General features: G+C 40.7%; 1 protein-coding gene across 3 annotated transcripts in view; it reads left to right on the top strand.

Annotated features, from left to right (window-relative positions):
* Positions 1-19,347, top strand: part of C1QTNF7 (C1q and TNF related 7) — a 129,337-nt gene that overhangs the window by 41,487 nt on the left and 68,503 nt on the right. The window contains exon 1 of one of the 3 annotated variants that reach the window (XM_059923318.1): positions 1,059-1,295. The exons of the other annotated variants lie outside the window; for them this stretch is intronic. The gene's annotated coding sequence lies outside the window, so the exon portion shown is untranslated. Of the gene's footprint in view, positions 1-1,058; positions 1,296-19,347 lie in introns of those variants that run through there. 3 annotated transcript variants of the gene reach the window in all.

Raw genomic sequence — 19,347 nt, 5'->3', positions numbered from 1 at the left:
GCCTGCACAGGCTGATAAGCACCATCTCAGTGAAGACCTCATTTGAATTTCACCACAGCAAAAGGAGGTGAGCACAGCAGGACAGGGATCATGTCTCCAGGGATGACACTGTGGTTTGGAATATTTAAATGGGGCTCCCTTTGCTGGTAAGTGTTAGACGCAGAGTGGCCAAGCCTTGATTTTCTGATTCCAGACCCGGAGTCCTTTCCATAGCAAATGTCAAGCCTTGCTCTACCTAGTCATCTGATCTTGACCTAGTTTTCCAAGGTCAAAGTTTTCTCCATGCCCCATACCATTTTCCAACCAATATTTTCCTTTTCCCCCAAGGTCACTTGATGTCTTCTTCTAGCACAGAAAATAATGTTGGTGGAACATGAGAATGGAAAGGAGAAGAGAAGTGTGTAATTTGGGCCAGGTTGATAAAAGTCCATCATATAGTGTAATTGCTTTCATCCTTGATGACGCTTATTCATAGAGATCACCATATTGTATGACCAAGCAAGGAGAGCTATTATTAGGATTCCCATTTTGCACCTGGGTAAACTGAGACACAGAAGAATTAAGGACAGAAGTATCCAGTGACATGTGTCCTAAAGATCAAGAGCCAGACCTCAAAATTTTGTGTCTGTCTCCACCTACCTGTAGGGGACAGAGTTCTGGTTTGACTGCCAGGAGGCCTTTTGGTTCCAGTCCTTCCCCTCATGGCCTGTGTGATCCTGGCCAAGGCCTGTCACCCCTCATCTTGATCTTCTTCCTCTGTAAACTGAAGGGGCTGGATGGCCTGGTCTCTAAGAACATTTTCTGAAGTGGCTCATGAGGAAACAATCACGACCTGCCCTGAAGACCCATCAAAGGTGCCCCCGATTTCCCCCAGCAAGAAATATAAGATGTCGTTCAACTTGAATTTTACACTTTTAGAGCAAATATTGTCTAGACTCTTTGTGCTGTTTCTCAAGTGTGATTCGGGGAGTGAGTCACCAGATAGAGGAGGAGATTTATTTTTGTTTGTGAGGTTCACAAACCCTTCTTTCAGGCTCGATCGAACCATTGGGAGGTCTGTGTAGGCCGTGGCATCTCCGCACAGCGTGGGCCTGGCTGGTTCGTCTCCCCCTGTCTCTGCTCGGAGCCTGGGAGGATGCTTTTGAAATGAATCAGGAAATTACTTATCAATCTGAAGCCCCAAAGAGCTATGAGTCCTCCTCACTGCCAAAGGGAGGGAGATTTCAAGTGAAAGCTCCACATCTGTGTGCAGTAGAGTTCAAAGACTCAAGCTGTTGGAAGGTCTTGCAAGCGATGTAAGTAAATATCCCTCTCTCCCGATTGAAATGAAACCTCTTCAGTCTTTTTTTCCTCCCAGAGATGAGTCGTTTGGCTCACGCTGGTGTTACTCTTTCTCTGTTCTTCTCTGAGGTTTGGGGGTGTTTATTGACCTGGACTTTCTCAATGAAACATCTCCTCTGGGGGCAGCTCATTTGGAACAGAAGAGAGAAAGCAAAAGTCAGAATCTGCTTTGCTTGGGTTAGTTTTGAAAACAGCCCTTGACTTGGCAGATACGCTCTCTCATGGCTATAGATCCATAAACAAGAGGAGTGAGAGGCTGATGTGCACACTTGTGGGAGCAAACAAAAGGGGCTCCGTCACCTCCTCTGAAAAACAGAATGATCATCGAGTCAGTGGCTACATAATTCAAGTTGAAGGTTTTTCCTTTGTTTTGTAGGCTTTAAATAGAGGAAAAAGAAAACATTAAAGCTCTTACTGTCCTGCAGAGATTTCCTTGTAGCAGTATAAACCGTGCGCTCAATTTACTTTTGGTTAAGGGTGCTGATTTATTTACTGTTTATTTTATTAAATGAATGTGCCCATAACTGCACATAACTTTGGAAAAGACAATGCATTCACTGCGATATATGTATGAAAATATCTAGACTGCATTGGTAAAACTACGAGTTTGTATTAATAGTAATTCTATGAATGGATTGCATAGTTTCATAAATAATGCATTGTTCTAGAACATGTGTCTTTTACGAGTATTGTTTTTTAACATCTTTATTGGAGTATAATTGCTGTACAATGGTGTGTTAGTTTTTGCTTTATAACAAAGTGAATCAGCTATATAAATACATATATCCCCATATCTCCTCCCTCTTGGGTCTCCCTCCCACCCTCCCTATCCCACCCCTCTAGGTGGTCACAAAGCACTCAGCTGATCTCCCTGTGCTATGCGGCTGCTTCCCATTAGCTATCTATTTTACATTTGGTAGTGTATATATGTCCATGCCACTCTCTCACTTCATCCCAGCTTACCCTTCCCCCTCCCCGTGTCCTCAATCCATTCTCTACGTCTGCATCTTTGCTCCTGTCCTGCCCCTAGGTTCTTCAGAACCATTTTTTCTTTTTCTTTTTCTCTTTTTAGATTCCATATATATGTGTTAGCATACGGTATTTGTTTTTCTCTTTCTGACTTACTTCACTCTGTATGACAGACTCTAGGTCCATCTACCTCACCAAAAATAACTCAATTTCGTTTCTTTTTATGGCTGAGTAATAGTCCATTGTGTATACGTGCCACATCTTCTCTATCCATTCATCTATCGATGGACACCTAGGTTGCTTCCAGGTCCTGGCTATTGTAAATAGAGCTGCAATGAGTATTGCGGTACATGACTCATTTTGAATTATGGTTTTCTCAGGGTATATGCCCAGTAGTAGGATTGCTGGGTGGTATGGTAGTTCTATTTTTAGTTTTTTAAGGAACCTCCATACTGTTCTCCAAAGTGGCTGTATCAATTTACATTCCCACCAACAGTGCCAGAGGGTTCCCTTTTCTCCACACCCTCTCCAGCAATTATTGTTTGTAGATATTTTGATGATGGCCATTCTGACTGATGTGTGGAGATACTTCATTCTGCTTTTCATTTGCATTTCTCTAATGATTAGTGATGTTGAGCATTATTTCATGTGTTTGTTGGCAATCTGTATATATTCTTTGGAGAAATGTTTATTTAGGCCTTCAGCTCATTTTTGGATTGAGTTGTTTGTTTTTTTGATACTGAGTTGCATGAACTGCTTGTAAATTTTTGAGATTAATCCTTTGTCAGTTGCTTCATTTGCAAATATTTTCTTCCATTGTGAGGGTTTTCTTTTCATCTTGTTTGTTTTCCTTTGCTGTGCAAAAGATTTTAAGTTTCATTAGGTCCCATTTCTTTATTTTTTTTCTTATTTCCATTTCTCTAGGAAGTGGGTTAAAAAGGATCTTGCTGTAATTTATGTCATAGAGTGTTCTGTCTATATTTTCCTCCAAGAGTTTTAGAGTGTCTGGCCTTACATTTATGTCTTTAATCCATTTTGAGTTTATTATTGTGTATAGTGTTAGGGAGTGTTGTAATTTCATTCTTTTACATGTAGCTGCCCAGTTTTCCCAACACCACTTATTGAAGAGGATGTCTTTTCTCCATTGTATATTCTTACCTCCTTTATCAAAAATAAGGTGACCATATGTGTGTGGGTTTATCTCTGGGCTTTCTATCCTGTTCCACTGATCTATATTTCTGTATTTGTGCCAGTACCATACTGTCTTGATTACTGTAGCTTTGTAGTATAGTCTGAAGTCAGGGAGCCTGATTCCTCCAGCTTCATTTTTCTTTCTCAAGATTGCTTTGGCTATTCGGCGTCTTTTGTGTTTCTATATAAATTGTGAAATTTTTTGTTCTAGTTCTGTGAAAAATGACATTGGTAGTTTGAAGGAGATTGCACTGATTCTGTAGATTACTTTGGGTAGTATAGTCATTTTCACAATGTTGATTCTTCCAATCCAAGAACATCGTATATTCCTCCATCTGTTTGTATCCTCTTTAATTAGTTTCATCAGTGTCTTATAGATGTCTGCATACAGGTCTTTTGTCTCCTTAGGTAGGTTTATTCCTAGGTACTTTATTCTTTTTGTTGCAGTGGTAAATGGGAGTGTTTCCTTAATTTCTCTTTTAGATTTTTCATCATTAGTGTATAGGAATGCAAGAGATTTCTGTGCATTAATTTTGTATCCTGCTACTTTACCAAATTCATTGATTGGCTCTAGTAGTTTTCTAGTAGCATCTTTAGGATTCTCTATGTATACTATCATGTCATCTGCAAATAGTGACAGTTTTACTTCTTCTTTTCCGATTTGGATTCTTTTATTTCTTTTTCTTCTCTGATTGCTGTGGTTAAAACTTTCAAAACTATGTAAAATAATGGTGGTGAAAGTGGACAACCTTGTCTTATTCCTGATCTTACAGGAAATGTTTTCAATTTTTCACCATTGAGAATGATGTTGGCTGTGGGTTTGATATGTATGGCCTTTATTATGTTGAGGTAAATTCTCTCTATGCTTACTTTCTGTAGGGTTTTTATCATAGATGGGTGTTGAATTTTTTCAAAAGCTTTTTCTGCATCTATTGAGATTATCATACGGTTTTTCTCCTTCAATTTGTTAATATGGTTTATCACATTGATTGATTTGTGTGTATTGAAGAATCCTTGCAATTTCTGGGATAAACCCCACTGGATCATGCTGTATGATCCTTTTAATGTGCTGCTGGACTCTGTTTGCTAGTATTTTGTTGAGGATTTTTGCATCTATGTTCATCAGTGATATTGGCCTGTAGTTTTCTTTTTTTGTGACATCTTTGTCTGGTTTTGGTATCAGGGTGATGGTGGCCTCATAGAATGAGTTTGGGAGTGCTCCTCCCTCTGCTATATTCTGGAAGAGTTTGAGAAAGATAGGTGTTATCTCTTCTCTAAATGTTTGATAAAATTCACCTGTGAAGCCATCTGGTCATGGGCTCTTGTTTGTTGGAAGATTTTTAATCACAGTTTCAATTTCAGTGCTTGTGATTGGTCTGTTTATATTTTCTATTTCTTCCTGGTTCAGTCTCAGAAGGTTGTGCTTTTCTAAGAAACTATCCATTTCTTCCAGGTTGTCCATTTTATTGGAATACAGTTGCTGGTAGTAATCGCTCATGATCCTTTGTAATTCTGCAGGTTCAGTTGTTACTTCTCCTTTTTCATTTCTAATTCTGTTGATTTGAGTCTTCTCCCTTTTTTTCTTGATGAGTCTGGCTACAGGTTTATCAGTTTTGCTTATCTTCTCAAAGAAACAGCTTTTAGTTTTATTGATCTTTACTATTGTTTCCTTGATTTCTTTTTCATTTATTTCTGATCTGATCTTTATGATTTCTTTCCTTCTGCTAACTTTGGGTTTTTTTGTTCTTCTTTCTCTAATTGCTTCAGCTGTAAGTTTAGGTTTTTTATTTGAGATGCTACATGTTTCTTGAGGTAGGATTGTATTGCTATAAAGTTCCCGCTTAGAACTGCTTTTGCCACATCCCATAGGTTTTGGGTCGTCGTGTTTTCATTGTCATTTGTCTCTAGGTATTTTTTAATTTCCTCTTTGATTTCTTTAGTGATCTCTTGGTTATTAAGTATTGTATTGTTTAGCCTCCATGTGTTTCTATTTTTTACAGATTTTTTCCTGTAATTGATATCTAGTCTCATAGCATTGTGGTCAGAAAAAATACTTGATACGATTTCAATTTTCTTAAATTTCCTGAGGCTTGATTTGTGACCCAAGGTATGATCTATCCTGGAGAATGTTCCATGAGCACTTGAGAAGAAAGTGTAATCTGCTGTTTTTGGATGGAATGTCCTATAAATATCAATTAAGTTCACCTTGTTTAATGTATCATTTAAAGCTTGTGTTTCCTTATTTATTTTCACTTTGGATGACCTGTCCATTGATGAAAGTGGGGTGTTAAAGTCCCCTACTATGATTGTGTTACTGTCAATTTCCACATTTATTGCTGTTAGCATTTGCCTTATGTATTGAGGTGCTCCCATGTTGGGGGTATACATATTTGCAATTGTTATATCTTCTTCTTGGATTGATCCCTGGATCATTATGTAGTGTCCTTCTTTGTCTCTTGTAATAGTCTTTATTTTAAAGTCTATTTTGTCTGATATGAGAATTGCTACTTCAGCTCTCTTTTGTTTTCCATTTGCATGGAATATCTTCTTCCATCCCCTCACTTTCAGTCTGGATGTGTCCCTAGGTCTGAAGTGGGTCTCTTGTAGACAGCATATGTACAGGTCTTGTTTCTGTATCCACTCAGCCAGTCTATGTCTTTTGGTTGGAGCATTTAATCCATTTACATTTAAGGTAATTATCAATATGTATGTTCCTAATACCGTTTTCTTAATTATTCTGGTTTTCTTATTGTAGGTCTTTTCCTTCTCTTGTGTTTCCTGCCAGAGAAGTTCCTTTACCATTTGTTGTAAAGCTGGTTTGGTGGTGCTGAATTCTCTTGGTTTTCATTTGTCTGTAAAGGTTTTAATCTCTCCATCGAATCTGAATGAGATCCTTGCTGGATAGAGTAATCTTGGTTGTAGGTTTTTCCCTTTCATCACTTTAAATATGTCTTGCCATTCCCTTCTGGCTTGCAGAGTTTCTGTGAAAGATCAGCTGTTAACCTTATCGGGATTCCCTTGTATGGTATTTGTTGTTTTTCCCTTGGTGCTTTTAATATTTTTTTTTTTGTATTTAGTTTTTGATAGTTTGATTAATATGTGTCTTGGCATGTTTCTCCTCATACTTATCCTGAATGCGACTCTCTATGCGTCCTGGGCTTGATTGACTATTTCCTTTCCCATATTAGGAAATTTTCAACTATAATCTCTTCAAATATTTTCTCAGTCCTTTTCTTTTTCTCTTCTTCTTCTGGGACCCCTATAATTCAAATGTTCATGTGTTTAATGTCCGAGAGGTCTCTGAGACTGTCTTCAATTCTTTTCATTCTTTTTTCTTTATTCTGCTCTGTGGTAGTTATTTCCAATATTTTTGCTTCCAGGTCACTTATCCGTTCTTCTCCCTCAGTTATTCTGCTATTGATTCCTTCTAGAGAATTTTTAATTTCATTTATTTTATTGTTCATCATTGTTTGTTTGCTCTTTAGTTCTTCTAGGTCCTTGTTAAGTGTTTCTTGTATTTTCTCCATTCTGTTTCCAAGATTTTGGATCATCTTTTCTCTCATCACTCTGAATATTTTTTCAGGTAGACTGCCTATTTCCTCTTGGTCTAGTGGGTTTTCACCTTGCTCTTTCATCTGATGTGTGTTTCTCTGTCATCTCATTTTGCTTAACTTACTGTGTTTTGGGGTCTCCTTTTTGCAGGCTACAGGTTTGTAGTTCCTGGTTTTTTGGTGTCTGCTCCCAGTGGGTACGTTTGGTTCTGTGGGTTGTGTAGGCTTCCTGGTAGAGGGGACTGGTGCCTGTGTTCTGGTGGATGAGGCTGGATCTTTTCTTTCTGGTGGGCAGGACCGTGTCCGGTGGTGTGTTTTGGTGTGTCTGTGTCGTTATTATGATTTTAGGGAGTCTGTCTGCTAATGTGTGGGGTTGTGTTCCTGTCTTGCTACTTGTTTGGCATAGGGTGTCCAGCACTGTACCTTTTTGGTCGTTGAGTGGAACTGGGTCTTAGCGTTGAGGTAGAGATCTCTGAGAGAGCTTTCGCTGTTTGATATTACACGGAGCCAGGAGGTCTCTGGTTGACTGATATCCTGAACTCGGCTCTCCCACCTCAGAGGCACAGGGCTGACATCCGGCCGGAGCACCAAGACCCTGTCAGCCACACAGCTCAGAAGAAAAGGGAGAATAAAAGAAAGAAAGAAAGAAAAAATAACATAAAATAAAGTTATTAAAAAATAAAAAATTTTAAAAGTTATTAAAAATAAAAAAAATTAAAGGTAATTTAAAAAAAAGAAAGAAAGAAGAGAGCAACCAAACCAAAACACAAATCCACCAATGATAACAAGCGCTAAAAACTAAACTAAGATAAACATAAATCAGAAACTAGTCAGTTGCATACATTAAACCCCAAGTCTATAGTTGCTCCCAAAGTCCACTGCCTCAATTTTGGGTTGATTCTTTGTCTATTCAGGTATTCCACAGATGCAGGGTACATCAAGTTGATTGGGGGGGTTTAATCCACTGCTCCTGAGGCTGCATGGAGAGATTTCCCTTTCTCTTCTTTGTTCACACAGCTCCTGGTGTTCATCTTTGTATTTGTCCCCACCTCTGTGTGTAGGTCACTGGAAGGCTTCTGTTCCCCACCCAGACAGGAATGGATTAAAGGAGCAGCTGATTCGGGGTCTCTGGCTCACTCAGGCCGGGGGAAAGGAGGGGTACGGAATGCGAGGTGAGCCTGCGGCGGCAGAGGCCAGAATAACATTACAACAGCCTGAGGCACGCCGTGTGTTCTCCGGGGAAGTTGTCGCTGGATCAAGGGACCCTGACAGTGGCGGGCTGCACAGGCTCCCAGGAGGGGAGGTGTGCATAGTGACCTGTGCTTGCACACAGGCTTCTTGGTGGCTGTAGCAGCAGCCTTAGTGTTTCATACCCGTCTCTGGGATCCACACTGATAGCTGCAACTCGCGCCCATCTCTGGAGCTCGTTTAGGCGGTGCTCTGAATCCTGTCTCCTTGTGCACCCTGAAATAATGGTCTCTTGCCTCTTAGGCAGGTCCATAGTTTTTCCTGGACTCACTCCTGGCTAGCTGTGGCACACTAGCCCCCTTCAGGCTGTGTTCACTCAGCCAACCCCAGTCCTCTCCCTGGGATCCAACCTCTGAAGCCCAAGCCTCAGCTCCCAGCCCCCACCCATCCCACAGGTGAGCAGACAAGCCTCTCAGGCTGGTGAGTGCTGGTCGGCACAGATCCTCTGTGCGGGAACCTCTCTGCTTTGCCCTCTGCACCCCTGTTTCTGTGCTCTCCTCCATGGCTCCAAAGCTTCCACCCTGCCATCCTCTGTCTCCATCAGTGAAGGGGCTTCCTAGTGTGTGGAAGCTTCTCCTCCTTCACAGCTCCCTCCCAGAGGTACAGGTCCTGTCCCTATTCTTTTGTCTCTGTTTTTTCTTTTTTCTTTTGCCTACTCAGGTATGTGGGGAGTTTCTTGCCTTTTGGGAAGTCTGATGTCTTCTGCCAGCATTCAGTAGGTGTTCTGTAGGAATTGTTCCACGTGTAGATATATTTCTGATGTATTTGTGGAGAGGAAGGTGATCTCCACGTCTTACTCCTCCGCCATCTTGAAAGTCTCCCTTTTACGTGTATTTTAAATTAGATTGTGGTTAAGGGCTTAGAAGTAATTGCAGGAATGTAGCTCACTTAAAAGAAATAGTTCTGTTTCGATCGACCTCTGTTCCGTGAGTCCCTACAGCTTCCCCAGGACCTCATGTCCTTTTCCAGGGTCCCTCATCAAGAACCCTATGGCTGCAGGGAACATGTGTGATGCAGTGGATCATAAGGTGGAGGGATGTATGTCTGGAATGTGAAAGGAAATTCTTCAAAGATTGGGAAACATTTACTGAGCATCTGCCATATGTTTGGCTGTCTACTGGCCATGTGTCATGTGGTCTTTGGAGCAGGTAGCTCACTGGTAAAGAGTAGTGTCTTGCAACCAGAGCACCCGGAGACACATACTGATTAGCCTCTGTGTGACCCAGGGTTGGTTATTTAACTCTTCTGTGCCTCAGTTTGCTTTCCATAAAATGAAGGTAATAATAGTGGGGTTTGCATGAAGCTTGAGAGTTAATGTAAGTAAAGTATTGTTTTCATCTCACATATATGAGAAACTGAGGCTAGCAGTAACTAAGTAACTTGCCCATGGCCACACAGGTGATGGCTGGCAGGGCTGGATTTGGGAGTAAATGATCCAGCTTTATCATAATGGAGGAAGTCCACGTTTCTAACCACTGCCTCCTTCCCTTGTGTTGTCAGGTTCTTTCACATGCATCCTTTATCCATCCCTCTTTGTCTCTTGAAATAGTCTTTGTTTTAAATCTATTTTGTCTGAAATGAGAATTGCTACTCCAGCTTTCTTTTGATTTCCATTTGCATGGAATATCTTTTTCCATCCCCTCACTTTCAGTCTGTATGTGTCCCTAGGTCTGAAGTGGGTCTCTTGTAGACAGCATATATACGGGTCTTGTTTTTGTATCCATTCAGCCAGTCTATGTCTTTTGGTTGGAGCATTTAATCTATCTACATTTAAGGTAATTATCAATATGTATGATCCTATTACCATTTTCTTAATTGCTTTGGGCTTTTTATTGTAGGTCTTTTCCTTCTCTTGTGTTTCCTGCCTCGAGAAGTTCCTTTACCATTTGTTGTAAAGCTGGTTTGGTGGTGCTGAATTCTCTTAGCTTTTGCTTGTCTGTAAAGGTTTTAATTTCTCCCTCAAATCTGAATGAGATCCTTGCTGGGTAGAGTAATCTCAGTTGTAGGTTTTTCCCTTTCATCACTTTAAATATGTCCTGCCACTCCCTTCTGGCTTGAAGAGTTTCTGCTGAAAGATCAGCTGTTAACCTTATGGGGATTCCCTTGTATATTATTTGTTGTTTTTCCCTTGCTTCTTTTAATATTTTTTCTTTGTATTTAATTTTTGATAGTTTGATTACTATGTGTCTTGGCCTGTTTCTCCTTGAATTTATCCTGTAATGGACTCTCTGCGCTTCCTGGACTTGGGTGACTCTTTCCTTTCCCATATTAGGGAAGTTTTCAACTATAATCTCTTCAAATATTTTCTCAGTCCCTTTCTTTTTCTCTTCTTCTTCTGGGACCCCTATAATTCAAATATTGGTGCGTTTAATGTTGTCCCAGAGGTCTCTGAGACTGTCCTCAATTCTTTTCATTCTTTTTTCTTTATTCTGCTCTGCAGTAGCTATTTCTACTATTTTATCTTCCAGGTCACTTATCTGTTCATGGCCTTCTAGGTAAATGTTGCTGACCATGGACCGTGAGGATTTCAGACAAGGAAACTGAAGCTCAAAGATGTGAAGACGTAATCCAAAGTCATACACTTAGAAATTAGCAGGGCTGGGGGTGAAGCACAGATTTTTGAAGTTTTGTGCTCTTTTCACAACTCCATCCTCTGGACCGGGTCAGGCCCATACTGTCCCCTACAAGGAAGAGTGAGCTAGTGAAAGATGATTATGTTTGTCATTCAGGAGGCCTTTACTCTGTGCCTCATTAACTAAATAAAGCAGGTCCCTGGGTCCCTGTGTTAATCATTCACCAGAGGATTCAGATCTGCCTCAAAGTTAGACAGTCACTGTGGTCATCATGTTTTGTAATCTGGGGAAAAATGGATTGCGGCATCCCATACGACCTTCACCTGAAGGAGGTGAAAAGTTCTGTTAAGGACAAGAGATGGAGCACTTTCCCCATTCAAATTTTTGGATTTCCCTGTGGTCAGAATCAACATTATTTCAGAGTGATTTACTGTCTTGTTTCTATCCCAGTGTTTTCCTCATCTTTCGGCACATGTGACCTTCTAAGCCCTGTGACCATCTGAACTTCTTGTCATCAACCCCTTTGATTGCATCAGTCTTCAGTGTAAGCCGATGGGTAGATTTCTTTCCCTTTGTAGGCCTTTTATTATAAGTCAGTACAACTCAGTGGAATTCACCACCGTATTAGAAGAGCTGTATCTATAATCTGAGAAAATTACTCAATGAACTTTACACAGAGAAACCAGCAACATAGAATATTCACAGTGCTGAATAAAACATAATCAGATTGATTTCTCTGGAGATTAGGGCGGCACAGAGACATACAAGCCAACAGGGAGATGTCAAAACACATACCGGGAAGTCCAGATACCTCAAAGAGAGGTCACGGAAGGCGTGGTAGAGCAGGAACCATTGAACACTGGAAATAATTTCCAGTGTTAGCCAGCTTCAGGATTTGAAGTGAAATATCCCTGGCTTTGAATCCTGGCTTCACCACTTTCTAACTCCAAGACTCCAAGTATGTCATTTACCTCTCAAGCGTGTGTAACAGACATAAACAATCAGCATAACACCCAGAATAGTAGATGCCCAATGAACAGAAGTTCCTTTCCTCCCAGTTCTGGTCCATTCAAGCCACAAATATTTATTGGGCACCTATTATGTACTAAGTATTATTCTAGATATAGCAGTGAACAAGAGCCCAGGTCTCTGCCTTCATACCTGTAGAGGAGGAGTGAACAGAATTATAAATCAGAATGTAATTTGGAAGACTGATAAGTGCTATGAAGAAAATAAAATGTGGTCATGAGACAGAGTGACTGCAAGGGTGGGGAAGGGGATACTTCTTTAGCTAAGGTGGTCCGGGATTGCCTCACTGAGGAAGTGGTAGTTAGCACAGTCACGGATCATAAGAAAAACACCAAAGCCATGGTTAAGCCACTTACTCACCACATGACACTGACCAAATCATTGAAACTCGTTAGGTCTTGGTTTCATCACCTCCAAACTGCAGAGGTGGAGGAAATCTATGGGGCTTCTGTTAGTACTGAAAGTGGGTTTTGTCGGTTCCTTTCCCTGTGTTAGGATCTTATGCCATGAGTGATTGTATAAGAACAAGAAAAACAAAATCCCTGAACCAAACTATACTACAGTTATTTCATTCTTTCATTCCATTTTCTGGGTTTTTTCAAAAGGTTTTTCTTAACAAAGATAAATGAATAAGTCCTAAGTGAATGACGATTAATTAGTGATTCCTTTTAAAATGCTCAAATCATCACAATTCCTAGGGATTACATTGCTGGAAAAGACAAGAACCACTGTATGGCAGATTTTTAGAGATGAATTGTGTGAGCTTCCCAATGACTTCATGTGTGGCTTCAAGTCTGAAATTGCACACATGTCAGTGGAGCCAAGAGGCAAAGCTGCCAGAAGTTGGCTGATCCAACATTCTATTAGCCAAGAGTCATGTGCATGGCTTTAAGAAACAATCCATGGTCTGAAATGTTTCCTTTCTTAAAATTGTGCAGCAGACCTCACTTGGGGCTGAGACAGCATCCATCCAAAGTGAAGGTCACGGTGCAGATAATTGTACCAGAGGAGTCTTTGTCTCCCAATCCACCAAATATTTGTGGTCAGAGTATTGTTGGCTGGAACAATCCAGATGATTGTCTCATGGCTCCATTTTGCTGTTAGCACCATGGTGTAAACCCCAATTATGGATCGACGACTTAGATCGAGAATTTTGTATGCATGGCAACCTAAAATGTACAGGTCAATGTTTTTGATTCTCAAATACTGATATTTGGTGCTTAATTTATAAAAATGTGATCTCTCCAAATTGCAAACACATTTTTAAAAATTGTTTTGGAAACAAGGTCCAATGTTAGAATCCAAGGACTGAAAAATAAGAGCAAAGAGGATGAGATTAGGACTTTGAATTTAGTTAACTGGTAGTAGAGAGTTGTGGGCAATTCAAGGATGCTCTTTGACGCTCTAAAGCTATTGTAAGCAGTGAGCTGCTGTCCAGTAGGGAGAGCAAGGTGGGAGAGAACTACTATTGTATACTCACTATTTTTTTTTTTTTTTTTGGCCGCATTGGGTCTTCGTTGCTGCGTGCGGGCTTTTTCTAGTTGCGGCGAGCTGGGGCTACTCTTCGTTGCAGTGCACAGGCTTCTCCTTGCAGCGGCTTCTCTTGTTGCAGAGCACGGGCTCTAGGTGCGCAGGCTTCAGTAGTCGTGGCTCACGGGCTTGTTGCTCCGCGGCATGTGGGATCTTCCCGGACCAGGGCTCGAACCCATGTCCCCTGCATTGGCAGGCAGATTCTTAACCACTGCACCACCACGGAAGTCCTGTGTACTCACTTTCAATGCAAATGATGTTCTAGCATTTTACATACATTAGCTCCTTGCCACAATCCAAGTATAGTGTGCCTATGTCTCTGCTTATTTTACAGATGAGAAGCTGAGGCTCAGTGTAGTTAAGTAACCATCAAGTTCACTGGCTAGGAAGTGGAAGAACTACAGCTTGAATCTAGGGCTGCCTTACTCCACAACCAACCAACTTGCCACTCCACTACTCTGCTTTAGAAAGACAAAGGGCTTTTTATTCCCACATGCAATGCACATTCTATTTAAATAAAAAAGGAATTTACTGCAAGTTTTTAAGTGTTGAAATGGCCTCCTGAGGGAAAAGGCAGAGGATTTGTCTTCTTTGGAGAAGAAGAACTAGTATGTATGCTATTTTAATGACATTTTTCTTTATTAATACTAGAACCAGGTATATCAACCAATAAGCAGTACAGATTTAAATGATGTTCCTGGTAGTTACGGTGTTGCTGGCAGTTTCTTGGGCTTTATCAGATTCTCTTAAAACAAGATTGGTTATCATATATGTCTGGTATAACTCCAGAGGGGTCCTTACCCAAGGTGAAAAGATGGACAAAATGATTCCCCAAGTTCCCTTCTAGTTTTTCCAACCAAAGACTAAGTCTGCATCCGTGCAAAGCAAAATGGTGGTGATGGGTTAAGTCCAGCCATCTTACTCTCCCTCTCCTGCTCCACACCGATTGCTTTGGGTGAGGTGATGTCCAGACTTTTTGGAAGAAACATAGTCTCTATGATCACAGGCTTTGTTGGCCATTTTCCCACAATTAGGGTGGGGACTTAACTCTGTTCCAGTTTGTGCCCAACTAAATGAACAACATTCCAATGAATCTAGTATCTAATTTGAGTCTGTACTTCCAATGTTTCAGAACTATAAATCAGGTCCAAAGTCACATAAAAAATGGAACACTGTTGGAAAGCAGGAATGTCTTTTAAAATTCTGGCTATTATGTATATCAGTTAGGATTGCACTTGTCTGTGAGTATCTGAAAGCCCAGTTCCTTTCACATGGAAGGGGTTTATTTTTCTCACATAAAAAGAAGCTGAGAGGTAGGTGATCAAAAGATGGTGTAGCTGTTCAGATGTCACCAAGAAACCAGGCTCCTTCTATATTCCTGCTTCACCAGCATTAGCATGTGGTTTACATCCTCATGATGGCAAGACGGTTGCTGCATCTCTAGGCATTGAGTGCATAATCCAGGCAGGAAGGCAAAATCTTCTTGTCAAACCTTGGCTTTTTATTTGGGAAGGAAAACCCTCTTCTGAGATTCTCTGTGTGCATCTTATTGACCAAACTGTGTCAAATGGCCACCCCTAGCTTCAAGGGACTCTGGAAGCTTGTGTGTTCTGTTTCCAGTCTTCCATATAGAGAAACGCAGGGAAGAAGTGGATTGGGATGGGTTGTGAGCCGGTCTACAGTATTTGTCAAAATATGCTATAAATTCCTATTTTTGAAAGCAATAAATTTGGAATTTGATACATAAATAGAACTACATTACATAAACATTTCTTAGCTGCATTTATTCTAATACTTAATTGTGAGCATGAAAATATTTTAAAACAAGTAATAAGAAGTAGGTGGGGACAGGATTCTACCTAAAGTACTACAGAGTAATGGAAAGAAGTGGATTGGACGTCAGATCAAGGTGTGGATTCCAGCTCTATACACAACTAGGTGTGGAATGTCTCTGGACCTCAATTTCTTTATATCCAAAATAAGAGTAATAATAGCTACCCATAGAATTGCTTTAGAATTAAACTAACTACCATATAAAGAGTCTGACAGATAATAGACATTCAAGAGATAGTAGTTCTCTTCTCTTTTTGCTTTGCACCTTTTATTTGGCCAGTGCAAAAACCTTCATAAAACCAAATTCAGCCAAGAGCTGACAGTTGAAGAATCAACTCTTTGACTGCAAGAAATTAGAACAAAGCCCCTGAATGGTGTGTGGCCTTTCTTGATCAACACACACCAAGATTCTTTCATTTTGGGCTTCACCACATTATCTTAGCAAACCAGACAAAAATGTCTAAGTAATTATGTTTTTCAAGCTGCATCGTATACTTCAAAGTGCCATCTGCTTATGACATATTACAAAACAGAGTCAGTAAAGCCATTTGATGACATTTTGAAAAGTGACTTCAGTGTGTGTTACCAAGGGATATAATTCTTAGAATTTGTGCAACTTGTTCTGTGCGGTTAAGATGTGAACTGAAACCTTCACGGAAACGTTCAACTGTTTCAATACATTATCTTCATCTTAACCCAGGAAGCCAAGTTTTAAATTGAGTTTCTTTCTATTTTATTTATCTCCTCATGTCACTCTGACCTTTCCAGTCAAAGATGGATGACTAAAGCTTATTATCTCATAATCACCATTGCAAAATTAAAAAGAGGAAACGAAACAAACCAAAAAGAGTTCACAGAATCGAAATCTGGTCATCAGCCAAAACCTCATTTCTGCACTATGGTAAGGTGGGAAAAAAATGACAGAATGTAATTCAAAGCCATGGATTCCTGTTCACGTATGAATTCTGTGACCTTGAGCAAGATATTTAAACTTATTCTCTGGATCCTTACCTGGAAAAAGGAATGAACACAAGTGCCCCTCCCCTCTCACCTGGTTGATAGGAAGGTCATTGAGATAATGCAAGACCTGCTAGTCAAAATAATGTCTGATCTGCTCAAGCCTATTTTGTATTTCCTACCTGTTATGGTACAGTTTGTACCACATTGCAGCATGTAATGAATCCCATAACCTTCTTAGACTTGCATCTGAATTGTCACCTTATTTTTACAACCAAACTTTCTTAACAAGAGGCCATTATCTTTCTCCACTCTCTTTTTCATACCCTTAGTCTGAACTTAGCCACTTCTTCCTGGGGTGTAGCTCGTCAGACTAAATATCCAGCTCTCTGCAGGCTCACCACTTTTTTCTGTCCCCAATGCAACCAAATTCATCTCATGTTCATTGAATATATGTATACTTTTTCATTTTTATTGGAGTATAGTTGATTTATAATGTGTTAGTTTCAGGTGTACAGCAAAGTGAATCAATTATACATGTACATATAACCACTCTTTTTTGGATTATTTTCCCATATAGGCCATTACAGAGTATTGAGTAGAGTTCCCTGTACTGTACAGTAGGTTCTTATTAGTTATCTATTTTATATATAGTACTATGTATATGTCAATACCAATCTCCCAATTTATCCCTTCCCCCCCCCTTACCCCCTGGTAACCTTAAGTTTCTTTTCTACATCTGTCTGAATATATATTTATTTATTGAATCAGGAGTGATCCAAACAGACAAAACTCTCTGCCCTTTTGGAGATCACATGTCAGTCCTCTGGCCTCCCCAGGCCAGGCATACTGATAAAGACACTGATAATATCAACAATCCAGTGTCATGCCCTCTCCTCTCTCTGAGCAACTTCCCCCTAGTGTCTCTATACTGTGCCCACATGTGTTCCTGAATTCCTCTACGACAGTCCTTAGGCAAATCATGGACCAAATCACTGTCCTCTATGCAAATCATATACCTTAATGGTGTCATCTTGAGAATGGTAACTTTCATATGAAGAATGTAATCTCTTGTCTTCCCAAAACTGATCATCTCCATGCAGCCAGAGTGTTACTAAGTTCTGGTCAGAAATGGAGAGAAAGCCACCTCTCCATGTTGAGTCACCTGGCCCCAAAGTAGTTGTGCTTGTACCCAAAGACTCAAGTCTTTACTGGAAATGTCTTCCTGAAAAGTTTTCCAAGAAACACTGCTTTCAGCCCCTGACATTAACAACTCTCTCTATGAAGCCTCAAAACCAGAACAGAAACAATCTCTACTCCTCACTGTCTTTATATATCCCCCTCCCTATTCAGATACTTGTGCAGACACATCCCCCAAGGCTCTCACCCTTAATGGTCAATCTCTAATGTCTCGTTGGACTTGGCTAGACCACTCTAGAAACCAAGGAAATGGGAAATTTATGGCAAGTTTTGAGCCTTCAAATTGGTATAGTTTGGAAATAGGCATCACCACCTACTCCTAAGCACAGAATGGCCGGGCACATATGGATGCTTTCAGAAAGTGGCTTCTGAAGAGTTGATATGCTTTCTTCACCCCTTTTTGGTCCTATGAGATGCCATTAACCTACAGGTTTTATTTTCCTTGGAAGAACAGAGACGCATGGTGGTTACAGGTGGGTCAAGGGAGCCAAGTCAAGGTTATTTCAAGGATGGAAAGAGACTTGAACATTTGTACAGGCTGAGAGCAAACAGTCAGTGGTGGAAGTTGAAGATACCCGAGAATGAGAGAAGGTCATCTAGGTGAGGCAAGAGGTGGGTCAAAACAACCACCTGAGGGGAAGGCTTGGTCTTAAAAAATCATGAGTCTTGACTCACACCTGTGTCCGCTGAGACAGGCAGGAATCGAGTGAGGATGGTTGGGAATGTGAATAAATTAAGGATAGGAGGGAAATTGAGGGAATCATGATGATGCTTCTTTGTTTTTCTCTAGGAGGTTGGAACTGGGGTCATTGCTTAAGACAAGGACAGTGAGCTGGTTAAGTGTGTGCTGCAAGCACCCAGACTAGTTCTTGTCATAGAGTAAGTAAGCACTAGAAAAAAAAATTATATTCCCTTCTTTTCCCTTGACGGATTGAAATTTATAGCAAATGTTTATCTCCAAAAGGCCTCATATAAAAATAGGCAGCATGACATCACCCATATATTTTGCATTTTAAGTGAAACACATGAGCCTTCCTGAAACTTTTATTTTAAATCCTGAACTATAATGACCTCTCTAAACTCATCTCAGTTTTGAAAATAACTTGGCCCAAGTGCAGACTGTCAGAGAGGCCCCCTGACCACACACACGCTCTCTTTGTGACCCACAAGTCTGGAGAATGTTCTGGAACTTCTCCAGCAAAGAGGTGTGTGTAGGAGGAAAAGTGAACTCTTGGAGCTTTTGATTTTAGTGCTGTGACAATTGTTGCAGACATGACAAAAGAGGGAGATAATCTAAAACATGGGCCGTTTGCATGTTTGGCCTTTGAAGATTTTAATAAGCATCAGCTTTCCTGGGCCAAATCAGGTTCTTAGCTCCCAAATGTTTCAGATTTAGACTGTCTTCCTTTGATTATTTAAAATCATAAGGGTCAGTTCAGGGAAGTTTCGTGCTCAGACTTGAGGGCAGCTGGTGGGTGAACCAGAGCAGGTAGCGACCTCTGGGGGGAGCTCTGACTTCTCCTTCCCTGGTCCTACCTTCTCTCGCCCACATCACAGTGGGAGGAGCACAGATATGGGTGGACCGGGTCTAGATTCAGCTAGTGTTTCAGGAATCCCCAAACAAGGATTCTCTTGTGAGAACAAGGGTAAAACTTGGGGGTTTCCTGAACAGTGGTTTTCTCAATCTCTGTCTCTGTCTCTCTGTCTCTGTCTCTCTGTGTCCCTCTCTCTCTCTCTCTCTCTCTCTCTCCCCTCTCTCTTTTCCCCTTTCTCTCTTCCCCTCTCTCTCATCTCATCTCTTGCAAATAAGTAAGTACTGGTCTCTTTGGCTTGCCTTTTACGACTTCTGGTCACTCACAAAACCAGCACAGTCACAGGGAGGCAGGATTAAGTATCCACAAAGTGCCTGGCACTATTCTAGGCAC

The sequence above is a fragment of the Balaenoptera ricei genome, chromosome 5, assembly GCF_028023285.1.
Source record: "Balaenoptera ricei isolate mBalRic1 chromosome 5, mBalRic1.hap2, whole genome shotgun sequence".
NCBI lineage: Eukaryota > Metazoa > Chordata > Mammalia > Artiodactyla > Balaenopteridae > Balaenoptera > Balaenoptera ricei.
The sequence above is the reverse complement of the archived record's forward strand: the minus strand, read 5'-3'. Positions and strand labels throughout refer to the sequence as shown.